Genomic DNA, 14,206 nt, shown 5'->3' with positions numbered 1-14,206 from the left:
TAATGTTAATTTAAATTTATAGATGGTTCTTTTTATTTATTCCAAAACAGAGTTATATTTCATTTATAATTAATAGGTTAAAATGCATAATAAAATAGTATATGATTAGTTTTTAATTAACAATTTAATTAATAATTATGTTAATTTTTATTTTAAGTTAATATTTAAATATTTTTATCAAGTAAAAATAACATAATATTATTTTTTGATTGACAATAATCTTGCTCTTAATTTATATTTATCAAATATGATTATCAAATTAATTTATGTTAAGATATATTATTAATTAAATTAGCATTTTTAATTTTTAATATTAATTTAATTGAATAGATGGTTCTTTTAAATTATGTTTCATTATAATTAATATATTATAATACATATTAAAATATATGATTATCTTTTAAGGTATATTTTAAAATTATAAAATAACCATCAGATTCTTTTATATTTACAAATTTGACCCCACTTATAAATATTGTCACTTATTTAAGTGGTCAAAAAGTAATTTTAGATTGTTTCTCAAAATTCACTTAAATAGTTCTAAAAAAAGGGATTTTGGAAAAGTATTTTTTACAATAACCATGTGTTGTAGTACAAGTTATTGAAATATTAGTAAACAAATTAGTGAAGGAGCTTGAAGGAATGATACAATTACATATAACATTGAGATAGCCCCATACGTAAACTCTTCGAAGGCAATTACATCAACAAAGTGTGCTAATATTCCCAAATGAACATTGAACTATGAAGCTTTTGGGGGTGGGGGAGGGAGATGCTTGTTAATGGCTAGATCATGTTATGTAGTTACCTTAAAGAAGAGAGAGATTAGAAAGGAGACATATACCGTGGAGAACCTAGAAGTTGTTGGAAAGGGGATAAAAAAAGTGGGTAGGGGTTCTTGGTGGAAGAACAAAGGTTGATAGGCTTCAAGAGGATGTTTAGTGTTCTAGTCTGAATCTTGATCTAAAGCGTGAGCTTGCAAGCTTAGTCTAGTCAAACATGCCTTTGGGATCTCTTCTAGGAAGTTTTTAGGCTTCATGAAAACCAAAATAGAAGGCCAACCTTGAAAAGTTTGGGTCTTACTAGATGTCTTTCATCCCAGATCATTCAAAAAATATGTAAAACTCAATGAGAGATCCATGACCTTAACTGACTCATATCTAAGGTTGTTGATAAATGCAAATTATTCTTCGAAGTGCTGAAGAAGGTACTTAGATTTGAATGACAGAAATATGCAAAAGGCCTTCTGAGAATCTAAAGAATGCATTTTCTAAGTTGAAGACCTCCACCACTATTGGTCTATGGCACACCATGACCTTATCCATATAGCTTGGTTATATTCCTCACCTTCCAGCTATGACCTTGACACCCATAATTGGTTCATGGCCCTTGCCTTATGATAAATAGATTTGCTCTAACTCTTTTTGGAGATCAATTAGGCAAAGAAAGTTCCTAGTAGTAGCTATAAGATATTCCACGAAGTCGATAAAGGTTCTAGCTTAAATAATTTAGAATATCTATGAGACCTTTGCCTAAAAGTCCCTATGATATGTTGGTTTGGACTACATATGACCATTTTGATGGACAATGGGAATCAATTTAATGACCCCAAGTTCAAGGCATTTTACATAGAGTTGCACATTCAAGCTTGATACACTTTGGTTTGTTACACATTTATGAACATGACAAACAAGACTATTGTTGTGCAAATCAATGCGTAGTGGAAACAAACAATCCCACAATGCAACACTTAACAGTGAAATATATAGAAAACACATTCACATAGATTATAATGAAAGTAATAAAACAATAACACAAAGAATTACGTGGTTTGACAATGCCTAGATCCATGGGAGCAAAACGACAGTGAATTTTACTATCTTGTGTCCAAAGACAATGAGTTACATCATACAACATGTATCTATAACTTTCCTAGAGGTTTTCCTCCAAAACCCAACCTACCCAACTTCTCAATTCAAAATTTGAAAATCAATGCTAAGTAACCGAGCCAAACCATCGATGCTTTCAGACATACCGTCAACGGTTTGAAGCCGAGACCAAAAAGTCAATGTAACAACACCAAAAATAGTCGACTGTTTCTCTACACTTGACAAAATCGTCGTCTGCTTTAGGGAAACTGTTGATGATTTCCGCCTGCATGTTAGCTTTAGTGCTTTCTTCCATGTTTTCCCTTTGTACATGTATTCTATTCAATATATGAGCTACATATTACAACATCTTGTATGAGTTGAAGATTAGAATGATTGGAGTGGTAAAAAAAATAAGTAAATGAACTTCCACCAACTTTGTTGACATGCAACCACAAGTAGGAATGCCAGTTGAGAAATTCCCTTCAACTTAAGCCCTAACACTAAGGATGTCATTTTAGTGGAGATATGTGCCTATAGTGAAGAAAATAACAACAGTAATCCACAATGCAACTTGGATATTTCAGAATATGCTTGCAATCAAGCAACAACATAAATAACAACACGCTAGTAAGGACAACCCTAGTTCCATAACAAAAAAAGGAGAGAGATGTCATGCTAAGGAAGTCCTTAGTAGAATAGAGAAGTAAGCAAGATAGCTCAAATAAAAGGATGAATCCTATCACATTAGGGGAACATTCCATTAAACGACCAATCAACTACAAGTCTTCATAGATAATACAATACCTCATATATTAAACTCTTAGAATTGAAGATAGCGTACTATTACTTGTTTTATATCATTTTTGTTTTGTATGCATTTTATTCAAAGGTGGGGTACGTGCTTTCTAGTATCTTAATGAAAATTTCAATTCTACATATCAAAGTGTAGAGACTCAGAAAATTGAAATAATGAGAAAATAAAGAAAACAAGGAAATTTGGTTGGGTGTAGACCAAATAGTCGACGGTTTGGTGGGAGGCCAGAAAACCGTCGATGGTTTTGAGTTACCGCAACCAGGTAAGGGTAAAACAGTGAAAATGGGTTTGGTCAAAGACCAAACCGTCAATGGTTTCAGAGCAAACCTTTGACGGTTTTGCTGCAGGTTAGTGTACTATATAACAAATTCAAGTCATAATTTTTGGAGTAAAATCTGATTTCTCTCTTTCTCTAGGGCTACGATCACCATCCATTCTCTCTTCAATTTTGTGCCCGGTTTAAGCCCAAATTAGTTGAAAAACACCATTTCGGGATCCTGACGATGATTCTTCGCCGTTTGATCGGAGCCGTTTTGTGTTTTGGGATTTTCAGGCACCACTCCAAAGTTGAGGTAAGGATGATGAATGTGTTAACTATTTAGAATTTAATTGATTAAATGGAGTGTATGGGCCTAGGGATGTTTAAATGATTATAATTCTAGGGTTGAGTTGTGTCACGCCCCGAACCCGTAGATGGATCCCAGGTGTGAATATAGTAACCTAACTTGTCTCTGTATCAATTAAAACCTACATGATACAATACAATAAGAGGGTTTGACCCCATGGGGTACAGATGCCCTATACACATACACATATACATCCATACTCATCAGTTACGCAGCGGAAAATGTTTCATTTATCTATATTGCATACCATACCAGAGTCTGTACAAAACTAGGATACACGAACCCATACAATACTAAGGTATACAATCCCATAAATACCATACTTACTCTGGGTGTCAACAAAACCCATCACGACAACCCAGTTACAAAACTCGTACCTAAGCAGGCACTAACGACAGCTAACGACACCCCCGCTTCTGATCGCTAGGATGCTAAATATAGCTACCTGATGGACCTGAAAACATTGTACGTACATTCGGGGTGAGACACCTCTCAGTAAGGAAGAAAGCAGGTCATATCAGTGTGTGGCATACCAGTGTTATTTTATGCAAAACATAACACTCTACAATAAGATACAGTTTGAAAACATTTTCATACAATTCCATACCATTCCATACAGCTCCATACAGTTTCATATAGTTCCAGTATTTTCACAAATGCATTTTAGTACATACGATACCCAAAACATACGGTCAGTGTTGTCACACTAATATGTAACTACGCTATGAAACCCGAACCTTCAAGCGATTACATTGCCAATATGATGTAGCTCACAATAGTACGCAACTACTCCATGAATCCAAAGTTTCATAGTGATTACATTGCCCACACGCAACTACTCCATGAAACCCGAACTTCACAGTGATTACATTGCCATACAGTGTAGCTCACACCCCTCGGTGACCAGCCGGGATACGTAGTGATATTTCACATCCTCAGATATAGAGTCGGACCTCACCCACAATTTTCACACCGGTACATGGAGCAACGTACAGTAATTAGCTGCCACATAGCTATTTCGATGTACGGTAATTAGCCGCCACAAGCCCATTTCACAAAACCTGGAATCATTTTGGAGCTCATACTCCTATACATATCAGTGTACGGTAATAAGCCGCCATACAACTGTTTTACAACATACCTGGAACAATTACATACAACCATACATACCACACTTATTTGGTTTATGGCAAATCATATCATTTTCCATTTCAAGTATACAATTTATGCAAATATAGATAACAGTCATCTCAATAATACAGTTTAAACAAAACAAATGGTTTTCCAAACAAAGCAGAGATGATACCCAAAATCCCCAAATTTTCCCAAAACTATAACCCAAAAATCCCACATTTTACCTAATAGATTTCTCCAAATTAGTGACCAAAACATACATACAATCGTAGCCTACAAGCTTACCGATCCTGATTTAAAAAATAAACTGATATAAATTGAATCCCCTTACCTTAGCCCGAATTCCAACTGCGAACTCTACGGTCCCCAAATTACGAACCGAGACTCCAAAACCTACAAACCACAGTACAATACATGCTTACAATCCGTGCTACTACCCATATTTTGAATTAGAAGTGAAAACCGCACCTTACCTCAATTTTAGCCTGAAACCCGAAACTGCTCGAAACGAGATTCCAAACCACTATTCTCGAAGAGAATCCTCCCCTGATCTTAGTGGTAACGTCAGATTTACGATTCAGGCAACTAATGGCGAAGAAATCGAGGAGAGAGAGATCTTCGAATAAGAGAGAGAGAGAGAGAGAGAGAGAGCAGATAGATAGAGAGAGAGAGAGAGAGAGAGAGAGAGAGAGAGAGAGAGAGAGGAGAGAGGATTTCCAAATCTTAGCCAAAAAGCAACCCCAAAATATCTTTTAAAGGCCTTTGACTAGGGTGGATTCATCGATGAATTGGCGTCCTCGTCGACGAGTCTGCCATTACCTTTGTCGACGAAGCGGTGGCCTCGTCGACGAGCCTGAGATCCCCGAATTTCTGAAATCTTTCGGCATCTCCTCATCGACAAGCCTCTGAATTTTGTCGACAAGAACAGAAGGGACTTTGTCGACGAACTCTGGCTTCGTCGACGAAGCTTGCCCAAATAACCACTTTACCCTTCTTTCAAATATCAAATCCATATACCATGGTTCGGGTTCTTACAGCCTCCCCTCCTTACAAAAATTTTGTCCTCGAAATACTACATACATACACACTTAGGCGAAATGACGACCATTTATACGCAGTCCCTTTACGATACATACATACTCTAAAGAAAACGGCGGTCATTTATACGCAGCCCCGTCATGATACATACATACATATTCTAGAGAAAATGGCGGCCATTTATACGCAGCCCCGTCATAATACATACATACATACTCTAGAGAAAAAGGTAGCCATTTATATGCAACCCCGTTACGATACATACATACATACATTCCCTCACTTATGGCGGAGGAATACCGTGGTTACATACATATGTGGCCTCGGGAGCTTACAATACAATAGGATTCTCCAAGAGACTAACCACCAAATACTAATACGATAACAGAGCACTATATACATACATACATACTCATACCACCCTGCTATCCAACTACTACTCAAAACAACAATGGATACTTCCAGCGTATTTCCGTTTCTAGTTCCCAAGAAGCTTCCTCAACCTCGTGGTTTCGCCAGAATACCTTCACTAACGGTATTTCTTTGGTACGAAGCTTCTGAACTTTACAGTCCAGGACCTGAACAGGTATTTCCTCATACGCTAAAGTATCCTCAATTTCCAACTCATCATAACTGATAACATGTGATGGATCTAACACGTACCTTCTCAACATGGATACGTGAAACACATCGTGAACTCTCGAGAGTGTTAGGGGTAGTGCAACTCTGTAGGCTATTGGACCCACTCGCTCAATAACCGCGAATGGTCTGATGTACTCGGGATCAACTTGCCTTTCCTTCTGAATCTCATCACTCCCTTCATTGGAGTGATTCTAAGGAATACCTTACCCCCTACCTTGAATTCCAACTCACGGCGGTGAACATCCGCGTAACTCTTTTGTTGACTCTGAGCCGATCTAATCCTCTCCTGGATCAAACCTACCTTCTTAGATGCCTATTGCACTAGTTCAGGTCCTAAAACCTGAAGTTCACCGACCTCATTCCAATACAAAGGAGATCAACACCTCCAACCATACAGTGCCTCAAACGGTGCCATCCCAATAGTAGCCTAGAAGTTATTGTTATAGGCAAACTCCACTAATGACAGAAACTGAATCCAACTACCACCGAAGTCTAATACACAAGTTCGTAACATATCCTCAAGATCTGTATCGTCCTCTCCGACTGTCCATCAATCTGGGGGTGGAATGTTGTATTGAAAGTAAGCTTCATCCCAATGCTTCCTACAAGCTCTTCCAAAATCGAGAAGTAAACCTCAGATCCTGATCTAAAACAATGGACACCGGTACACTGTGCATTCTTACTACCTCATGCACATACAGGTCCACTAACCTACTCAAAGGGTAGCTAACCTTTGTTGGTACAAAGTGAGCAGATTTCGTCAACTTGTCCACGATTACCCAAATAGCATTCTGCCCATGAAGTGCTGGCGGCAATCCGGTAACAAAGTCCATGGAAATATGCTCCCATTTTCACACTGGAATAGGAAAAGGCTGCAACGGCCCTACCGGCCTCTGATGTTCAGCTTTCACCTGCTGACATGTCAAATACTGCTCCATGAACCAGGCAACATCCCTCTTCATACCACTCCACCAGAAGGACTCATATAAATCTCGATACATCTTCGTACTACCTGGATGTATCATATACAAAGAACGATGCGCTTCCTCTAGAATTGTCTTTCTGATCTCATCGTCACTTGGAACACACAGCCTGATCCCAAACCTTAACACACCTCTATCAAAGATGTTAAAATCCGCAGCCAAACCCTGTTGTACTTTCTCCACAATCTTAGCTAACTCTGCATCACTAGCCTGCGTGACTTTAATATGCTCAAACAAGGTCGGTTGGATTACCAAGCTAGCAATGAAAGCCTGATGATCACCAGACGCTAACTCCACACCAAGGCTTTCTAGATCCCGTCTAATATGATGCTGAGCTACAACTGCAGATATTGCTGCATGTTCTAATTTCCAACTCAATGCATCCGCTACCACATTAGCCTTCCCTAGGTGATAACTGATCGTGCAATCGTAGTCCTTGATCAATCCTAACCACCACCTCTATGTCATATTTAGCTCCCTTTGCGTGAAAAAGTACTTGAGGCTTTTGTGGTCAGTGAAAATCTCACACTAAACACTGTACAGGTAGTGTCGCCAGATCTTTAAAGCATAAACTACAACAGCCAATTCCAGATCATGCGTAGGGTAATTCTTCTCATATTCCTTCAGTTGCCAAGAAGCATATGCTACTACCTTACCCTACTGCATAAGCACACATCCCAAACCTTTCAGAGATGCGTTGCTATAAATCACAAACCCACCATCCCCCGAAGGAATGGTCAAAACCAGAGCAGTAACCAGCAGGTGTTTCAACTCCTGAAAGTGCTGCTCGCAATCACTGGTCCACTCAAACTGGACTCCCTTCCTGGTGAATCAAATTAGAGGTCTAGACAATTTAGAGAAACCCTTTACGAACCGACGATAGTAACCCACTAGCCTTAGAAAACTCCGACCCTCCTACACACTCTTCGATCTCTCCCAGTCGACTACAACTTCAACCTTGCTAGGATCAAATGAGATACCGCTCTTAGACACCAATGGCCTAAGAACGCAACCTGATTCAACCAGATCTCACACTTCTTCAGCTTAGAAAATAGCTTCCGCTCTTGCAGAATCTGTAGCACCAACCTCAGATGATTCTCATGCTTTTCCGGACTCCTCGAGTATACTGGTATGACATCGATGAACACCACTATGAACTGATCCAGGTACTCATGAAACACCCTGTTCATCAGATCCATGAAAACTACTGGAGCATTGGTCAACCCAAATGGCATAACCAAGAACTCATAGTGGCTGTATCTGGTTTGGAAAGCGGTCTTAGCTACATCCTCAGATCTAACCCTCACCTAATGATACCCTGACCGTAGGTTGATCTTTGAAAAGACCTGCGTTCCCTGCAACTGGTTAAAGAGATCATCAATACGAGGCAACGGGTAACCGTTCTTCATCGTCACTTTGTTGATCTCATGGTAATCAATGCACATACGCATCGACCCGTCCTTCTTTTTCACAAACAAAATTGGAGCTCCCCAGGGCGAAACACTTGGTCGAATAAAACCCTGATCCAGTAGTTCCTGTAACTACTCCTTCAACTCTCGAAGTTCTGCTAGAGCCATTTGGTACGGAGCTTTAGAGATCGGTGCCTTGCCAGGCAGTAACTCTATCACAAACTCCACCTCACGATCTGGAGGTAAACTTGGTAAATCATCAGGAAACACATCCAAAAACTAGTTGACTACCTGAATGTCCTCGAGTCTCAACTCATCCCGCGGTGGTTCCTTCACGCAAGCTAGATACCCCTGACATCCGTCCAAGAGTAACCTCCTAGCATGTACTGCTGTTAGAACCTGTGGTGTCGAATGCACGCACGATCCTACGAATTCGTTCTCCTGCTCTCCAGGAGGTCTGAACACTACTACCTTCCTATGACAATCAATCACTGCAAAACTGGAGAATAGCCAATCCATCCCTAGTATGACATCAAAACCATACATGTCGTATACCACAAGGTTCGCTGGTTGTAGTCTCCTTTGGATTTCCACTCGGCAGTTCCTTAACATCTTACTACAGATCATTACACTCCCAGTTAGCGTAGTTACAGACAACATCTCATTCATCACACAAGTTTCAACCCCACACAACTTCACAAAACTAACAGATATGAATGAATGGGTTGCCCCTGAATGAAATAAAATAATAGCTCTATTCGAAAGCAATAACATGGTACCTGTCACCACGTTTCTAGCGTGTTCTGCATATGCTGGAGTCAGTGAATATACCACTGCCGAAGCCATGGTTGCCTGGTAGTTCCCCCGAGGAATTCGATTACTCCCACGATTCTGACTCTGTACAGGCGTATCCCTCCTTGGTACCTAGCAACTCTGTGAAATGTGGCCCGACTTGCCACAGTTGTAGCAGTTTCCCTAGAATGGCTGACATTCACCATCATGCCTTTTATGGCACTTGGCATATGGCGCGAGGGGTGGATCCCCCTGATAACTCTGCCGCTCGGTGTTCTGCCGATACCCAGAACTGTAGTTCTTCTTCTTCTTCCACTGTCCCTGCTGAGGACAACTTTGAGGACCAGAAGATACTAGCCTCTTCCCCTGAACCTGCACTACCTCATCTCCCCGAAGGTAGGTCTCTACTATGGTGTCTTTATCCACCAAGACAGAGAACTCACGGATCTGCAGCATCCCCACAAGACGGCGGATGTCTTTTCTCAAACCCCTCTCGAACCTCCAAGCCTTCTCATGCTCATTCGGAACCAAATACGGTGCAAATCGAGAAAAATCGATAAACCTGGCAACATACCTTTGCACCGTCAGAGTTCCCTGCGTCAAACCTTAGAACTCATCGACCTTCGCATCCCGAGTGGAGATCGAAAAGTATCTCTCGAAAAATACCTCTTTAAAACGACCCCACGTCATACTAGATGGACCAGCTCTTTGCCTCTCAAGCAGACTCACCGCCGTCCACCATCGCCCTGCCTCTCCAGTCAGCTGGAACGTAGCGTATAAGACCTTTTGCTTCTCAGTGTAGTGGAGGACTTCCAAAATTCTCTCGGTCTTCTCGACCCAATCCTCTGCCACTATCGGATCAAGTCCTCTCGTAAATGTTAGAGGATGCATGCGTGTGAACCTCTTGATGGTACACCCCGCATTAATAGGAGAGCTCTCGCATCTCCTAACACTTCGCCCAATCTCTCGGATCACCAATCTCACCAAACCATGAGACACAGAAGGAGACTCATCGCTTGCCGTCTCCTCGGAGCTACTCTCTAAGTTATTATCCTTGGGCTCCATTCTGAAAATAGAATAGGAATCAGTTAGAATTCCTATATCGTACATAGTTAACACAATCATAGACCTAATCATGTCCGTTATTACTCTCACAGGTCTAAGCCTGCCCCATCACACCGGCACGAATCCATCAATGGTTTGCCTAACCTTTACTGGAATCGTCATCCCAGGAAAAACACGGAATACAACCGACAAATCTCGGTTTAGCAACAGAACAACCCTCGACCAACACTACCCATTTCCTACATCCTAGACTCTGGTACGTACACATCAATACTCCTAACCAAGTCTACAAGACCTAGTAACCTGGTTAGCTTTGATACCAAACTATCCCGCCTTGAACCCATAGATGGGTCCCAGGTGTGAATATAGTAACCTAACCTATCTTTGTATCAATTAAAACCTACATGATACAATATAATAAGAGGGTCTGACCCCGTGGGGTACACAGATGCCATATACACATACATATATACATCCATACTCATTAGTTACGCAGCAGAAAATGTTTCATCTATCTATATTGCATACCATAACAGAGTCTGTACAAAACTAGGATACACGAACCTATACAATACTAAGGTATACAATCCCATAAATACCGTACTTACTCCGGGCGTCAATAAAACCCATCACGACAACCCAGTTACAAAACTTGTACCTAAGCAGACACTAACAACAGCTAACGACACCCTTGCTTCCGATCGCTAGGATGCTAAATACGGCTACCTGATGGACCTGAAAACATTGTACGTACATTCGGGGTGAGACATCTCTCAGTAAGGAAGAAAGAAGGTTATATTAGTGTGTGGCATACCAATGTTATTTTACGCAAAACATAACACTATACAATACGATATAGTTTGAAAACATTTTCATACATTTCCATACCATTCCATACAATTCCATACAGCTCCATACAGTTCCATACAGTTCCAGTATTTTCACAAATGCATTTTAGTACACACGATACCCAAAACATACGGTTAGTGTCGTCACATTAATACGCAACTACGCTATAAAACTCGAAGCTTCAAGAGATTACATTATCAAAATGATGTAGCTCACAACAGTACGCAACTACTCCATGAATCCAAAGTTTCACAGTGATTACATTGCCTACACGCAACTACTCCATGAAACCCGAACTTCACAGTGATTACATTGCCATACGGTGTAGCTCACACCCCTTGGTGACTAGCTGGGATACGTAGTGATATTTCACACCCTTGGATATAGAGTCGGACACCCTCACCCATGGTTTTCACACCGGTACATGGCGCAGCGTATGGTAATTAGCTGCCACATAGTTGTTTCGGCGTACAGTAATTAGCCTCCACTAGCTGATTTCACAAAACCTGGAATCATTTTGGAGCTTATACTCCTATACATATCAGCGTACGGTAATAAGCCGCCATACAACTGTTTTACAACATACCTGGAACAATTACATACAACCATACATACCACACTTATTTGGTTTATGGCAAATCATATCGTTTTCCATTTCAAGTATATAGTTTATGCAAATATGGATAATAATCATCTCAATAATATAGTTTAAACAAAATAAACGGTTTTCCAAACAAAGCAGAGATGATACCCAAAATCCCCAAATTTTTCCAAAATTGTAACTTGAAAATCCCGTATTTTACTCGATAGATTTTCCCAAATAAGTTACCAAAACATACATACGATCGTAGCCTACAAGCTTACTGATCCTAATTTCAAAAATAAACTGATATAAACTGAATCCCCTTACCTTAACCCGAATTCCAACTACGAACTCTACGATCCCAAAAATTACGAACCAAGACTCCAAAACCTACAAATCACAGTACAATACATGCTTACAATCCGTGCTACTACCCATATTTTGAATCAGAAACGAAAACCGCTCCTTACCTCGATTTTAGCCCAAAACTCGAAACTGCTCAAAGCGAGATTCCGAACCACTATTCTCGAAGAGAATCCTCCCCTGATCTTAGTGGTAACGTCGGATTTATGAGTCAGGCAACGAATGGTGAAGAAATCGAGGAGAGAGAGAGAGAGATTCGAATTCTAGAGAGAGAGAGAGAGAGAGAGAGAGAGAGAGGATTTCCAAATCTTAGCCAAGAAGCAACCCCAAAATATCTTTTAAAGGCCTTTGACTTGGGTGGATTCATCGATGAATTGGCGTCCTTGTCGACGAGTCTGCCGTTACCTTCGTTGATGAAGCGGTGGCCTTGTCAACGAGCTAGAGATCCCCGATTTTCCAAAATCTCTTGGCATCTCCTCGTCGATGAGCCTCTGAATTTTATCGACGAGAACAGAAGGGACTTCGTGAATGAACTCTGGCTTCGTCGACGAAGCTTGCCCACATTACCACTTTACCCTTCTTTCAAATATCAAATCCATATACCAAGGTTCGGGTTCTTACAAGTTGATTGAACTAGGGAAAAATGATTTTAGAGTTTTGAGCTCCGAATGCCACAGGCGTTGGTTTAGAGATCTTAGCAGGCACCCTCTCAGTAAGTTGGTAAGGGGAATAAATTATAATATATATTTTTGGGAAATTGACTTAAAGTATGTGAAATTGAGAATACTGTATATGGTTTTGGAAAACTATGATTTGAATATTTTCCTTGTTGACCTTATAGGTCATATCCCTGTTTTGATTATGACAAATACTCATGTATTTAATGTCTGCTGAGTTGATGTGCAGGTTTATCTTAGCGGTATTATATGATGGCACTCGGAGACCCTTCGAAGAAAATGAAGACCTTGAAGACCCTAGTTATAATTTAATTTTTGTATTTCTTTGATGTAAAGGGTCTGTAATAGTAATTAGGGTTTTCGGTTTGTAATAAGCACACACATCACATGCATGATTTATTTTGTAAGCTCAAACCGAACCATAGAAAGACCTTAGGGTTCGGTCGACCGACACCGGACTTTTTCGGTGATCTCAAATTGGACCCCAAGTGACCTTAGGACACTCACCTTTACACTTGTATGTAATAGGCACTTGAATAGGAATTGTTTGGGTCGATACGGGACCGAAATGCACACTTGGTGCACTTTCGGTCGATCGACCAATTCAGTTCAATTTGGCCCGGTCGACCGAAACCGGTCTAGGTCAACTGTTTGACCCAAGCCCGGTCGACCGAGCCCTTATAGGTCATTTGACCTCGGTCGACCGAACCACCTGGGAGTCAACAGTTTGACCTCCCGGTCGACTGATCAGATTTGTACTCCAACTACCTGGTCGACCGAGGGGTCTTAGGAGGATTCCCAACGGTCTGGTCGACCGAGCCATGCAGTTCAAAAAGGGGCCGATCGACCGAACCTCAGAGTTTTGGAAAATCGCCCTTGCCCGGTCGACCGACCACTTAGTTCAAAATGCCCCTGGTCGACCGAGCCACTTGAGTCCTGGTCGACCGAACCATTTCTGGTCGACCGGACCTCTCGGGTTGCTCCTATTTTTTTTTACTGCGATTAAATGGTTTAAGTAGGGTTAAAATATTTGAAAGGTCATTAAACTTTCCTAATTATTCCCAATAGGTCCCCAACGGTTATATTTCAAGGGTTGTTTATAAATACCCCCTCATTTGGAATAATTAGCATGGGATTAAAAATATTGATTAAGAAAAATTCTCTGAAAATCCCAAATCCTATAATACTCATATCCAATCCCCATTCACTCATGCTTACCTACTTTTATCTCTTAAAACCTCTGTAAGTTGATTGAGTATTTATATTTAATAGGTTTGCTCTCCTATTCATATTTGATTGATTTATTTTCATTGAGAGCTAAACCTAAGTATTCTTAGGAGACTTTGTTAATAAGTCTATC

The sequence above is a fragment of the Malania oleifera genome, chromosome 1, assembly GCF_029873635.1.
Source record: "Malania oleifera isolate guangnan ecotype guangnan chromosome 1, ASM2987363v1, whole genome shotgun sequence".
Taxonomy (NCBI): Eukaryota; Viridiplantae; Streptophyta; class Magnoliopsida; order Santalales; family Ximeniaceae; genus Malania; species Malania oleifera.
The sequence above is the reverse complement of the archived record's forward strand: the minus strand, read 5'-3'. Positions refer to the sequence as shown.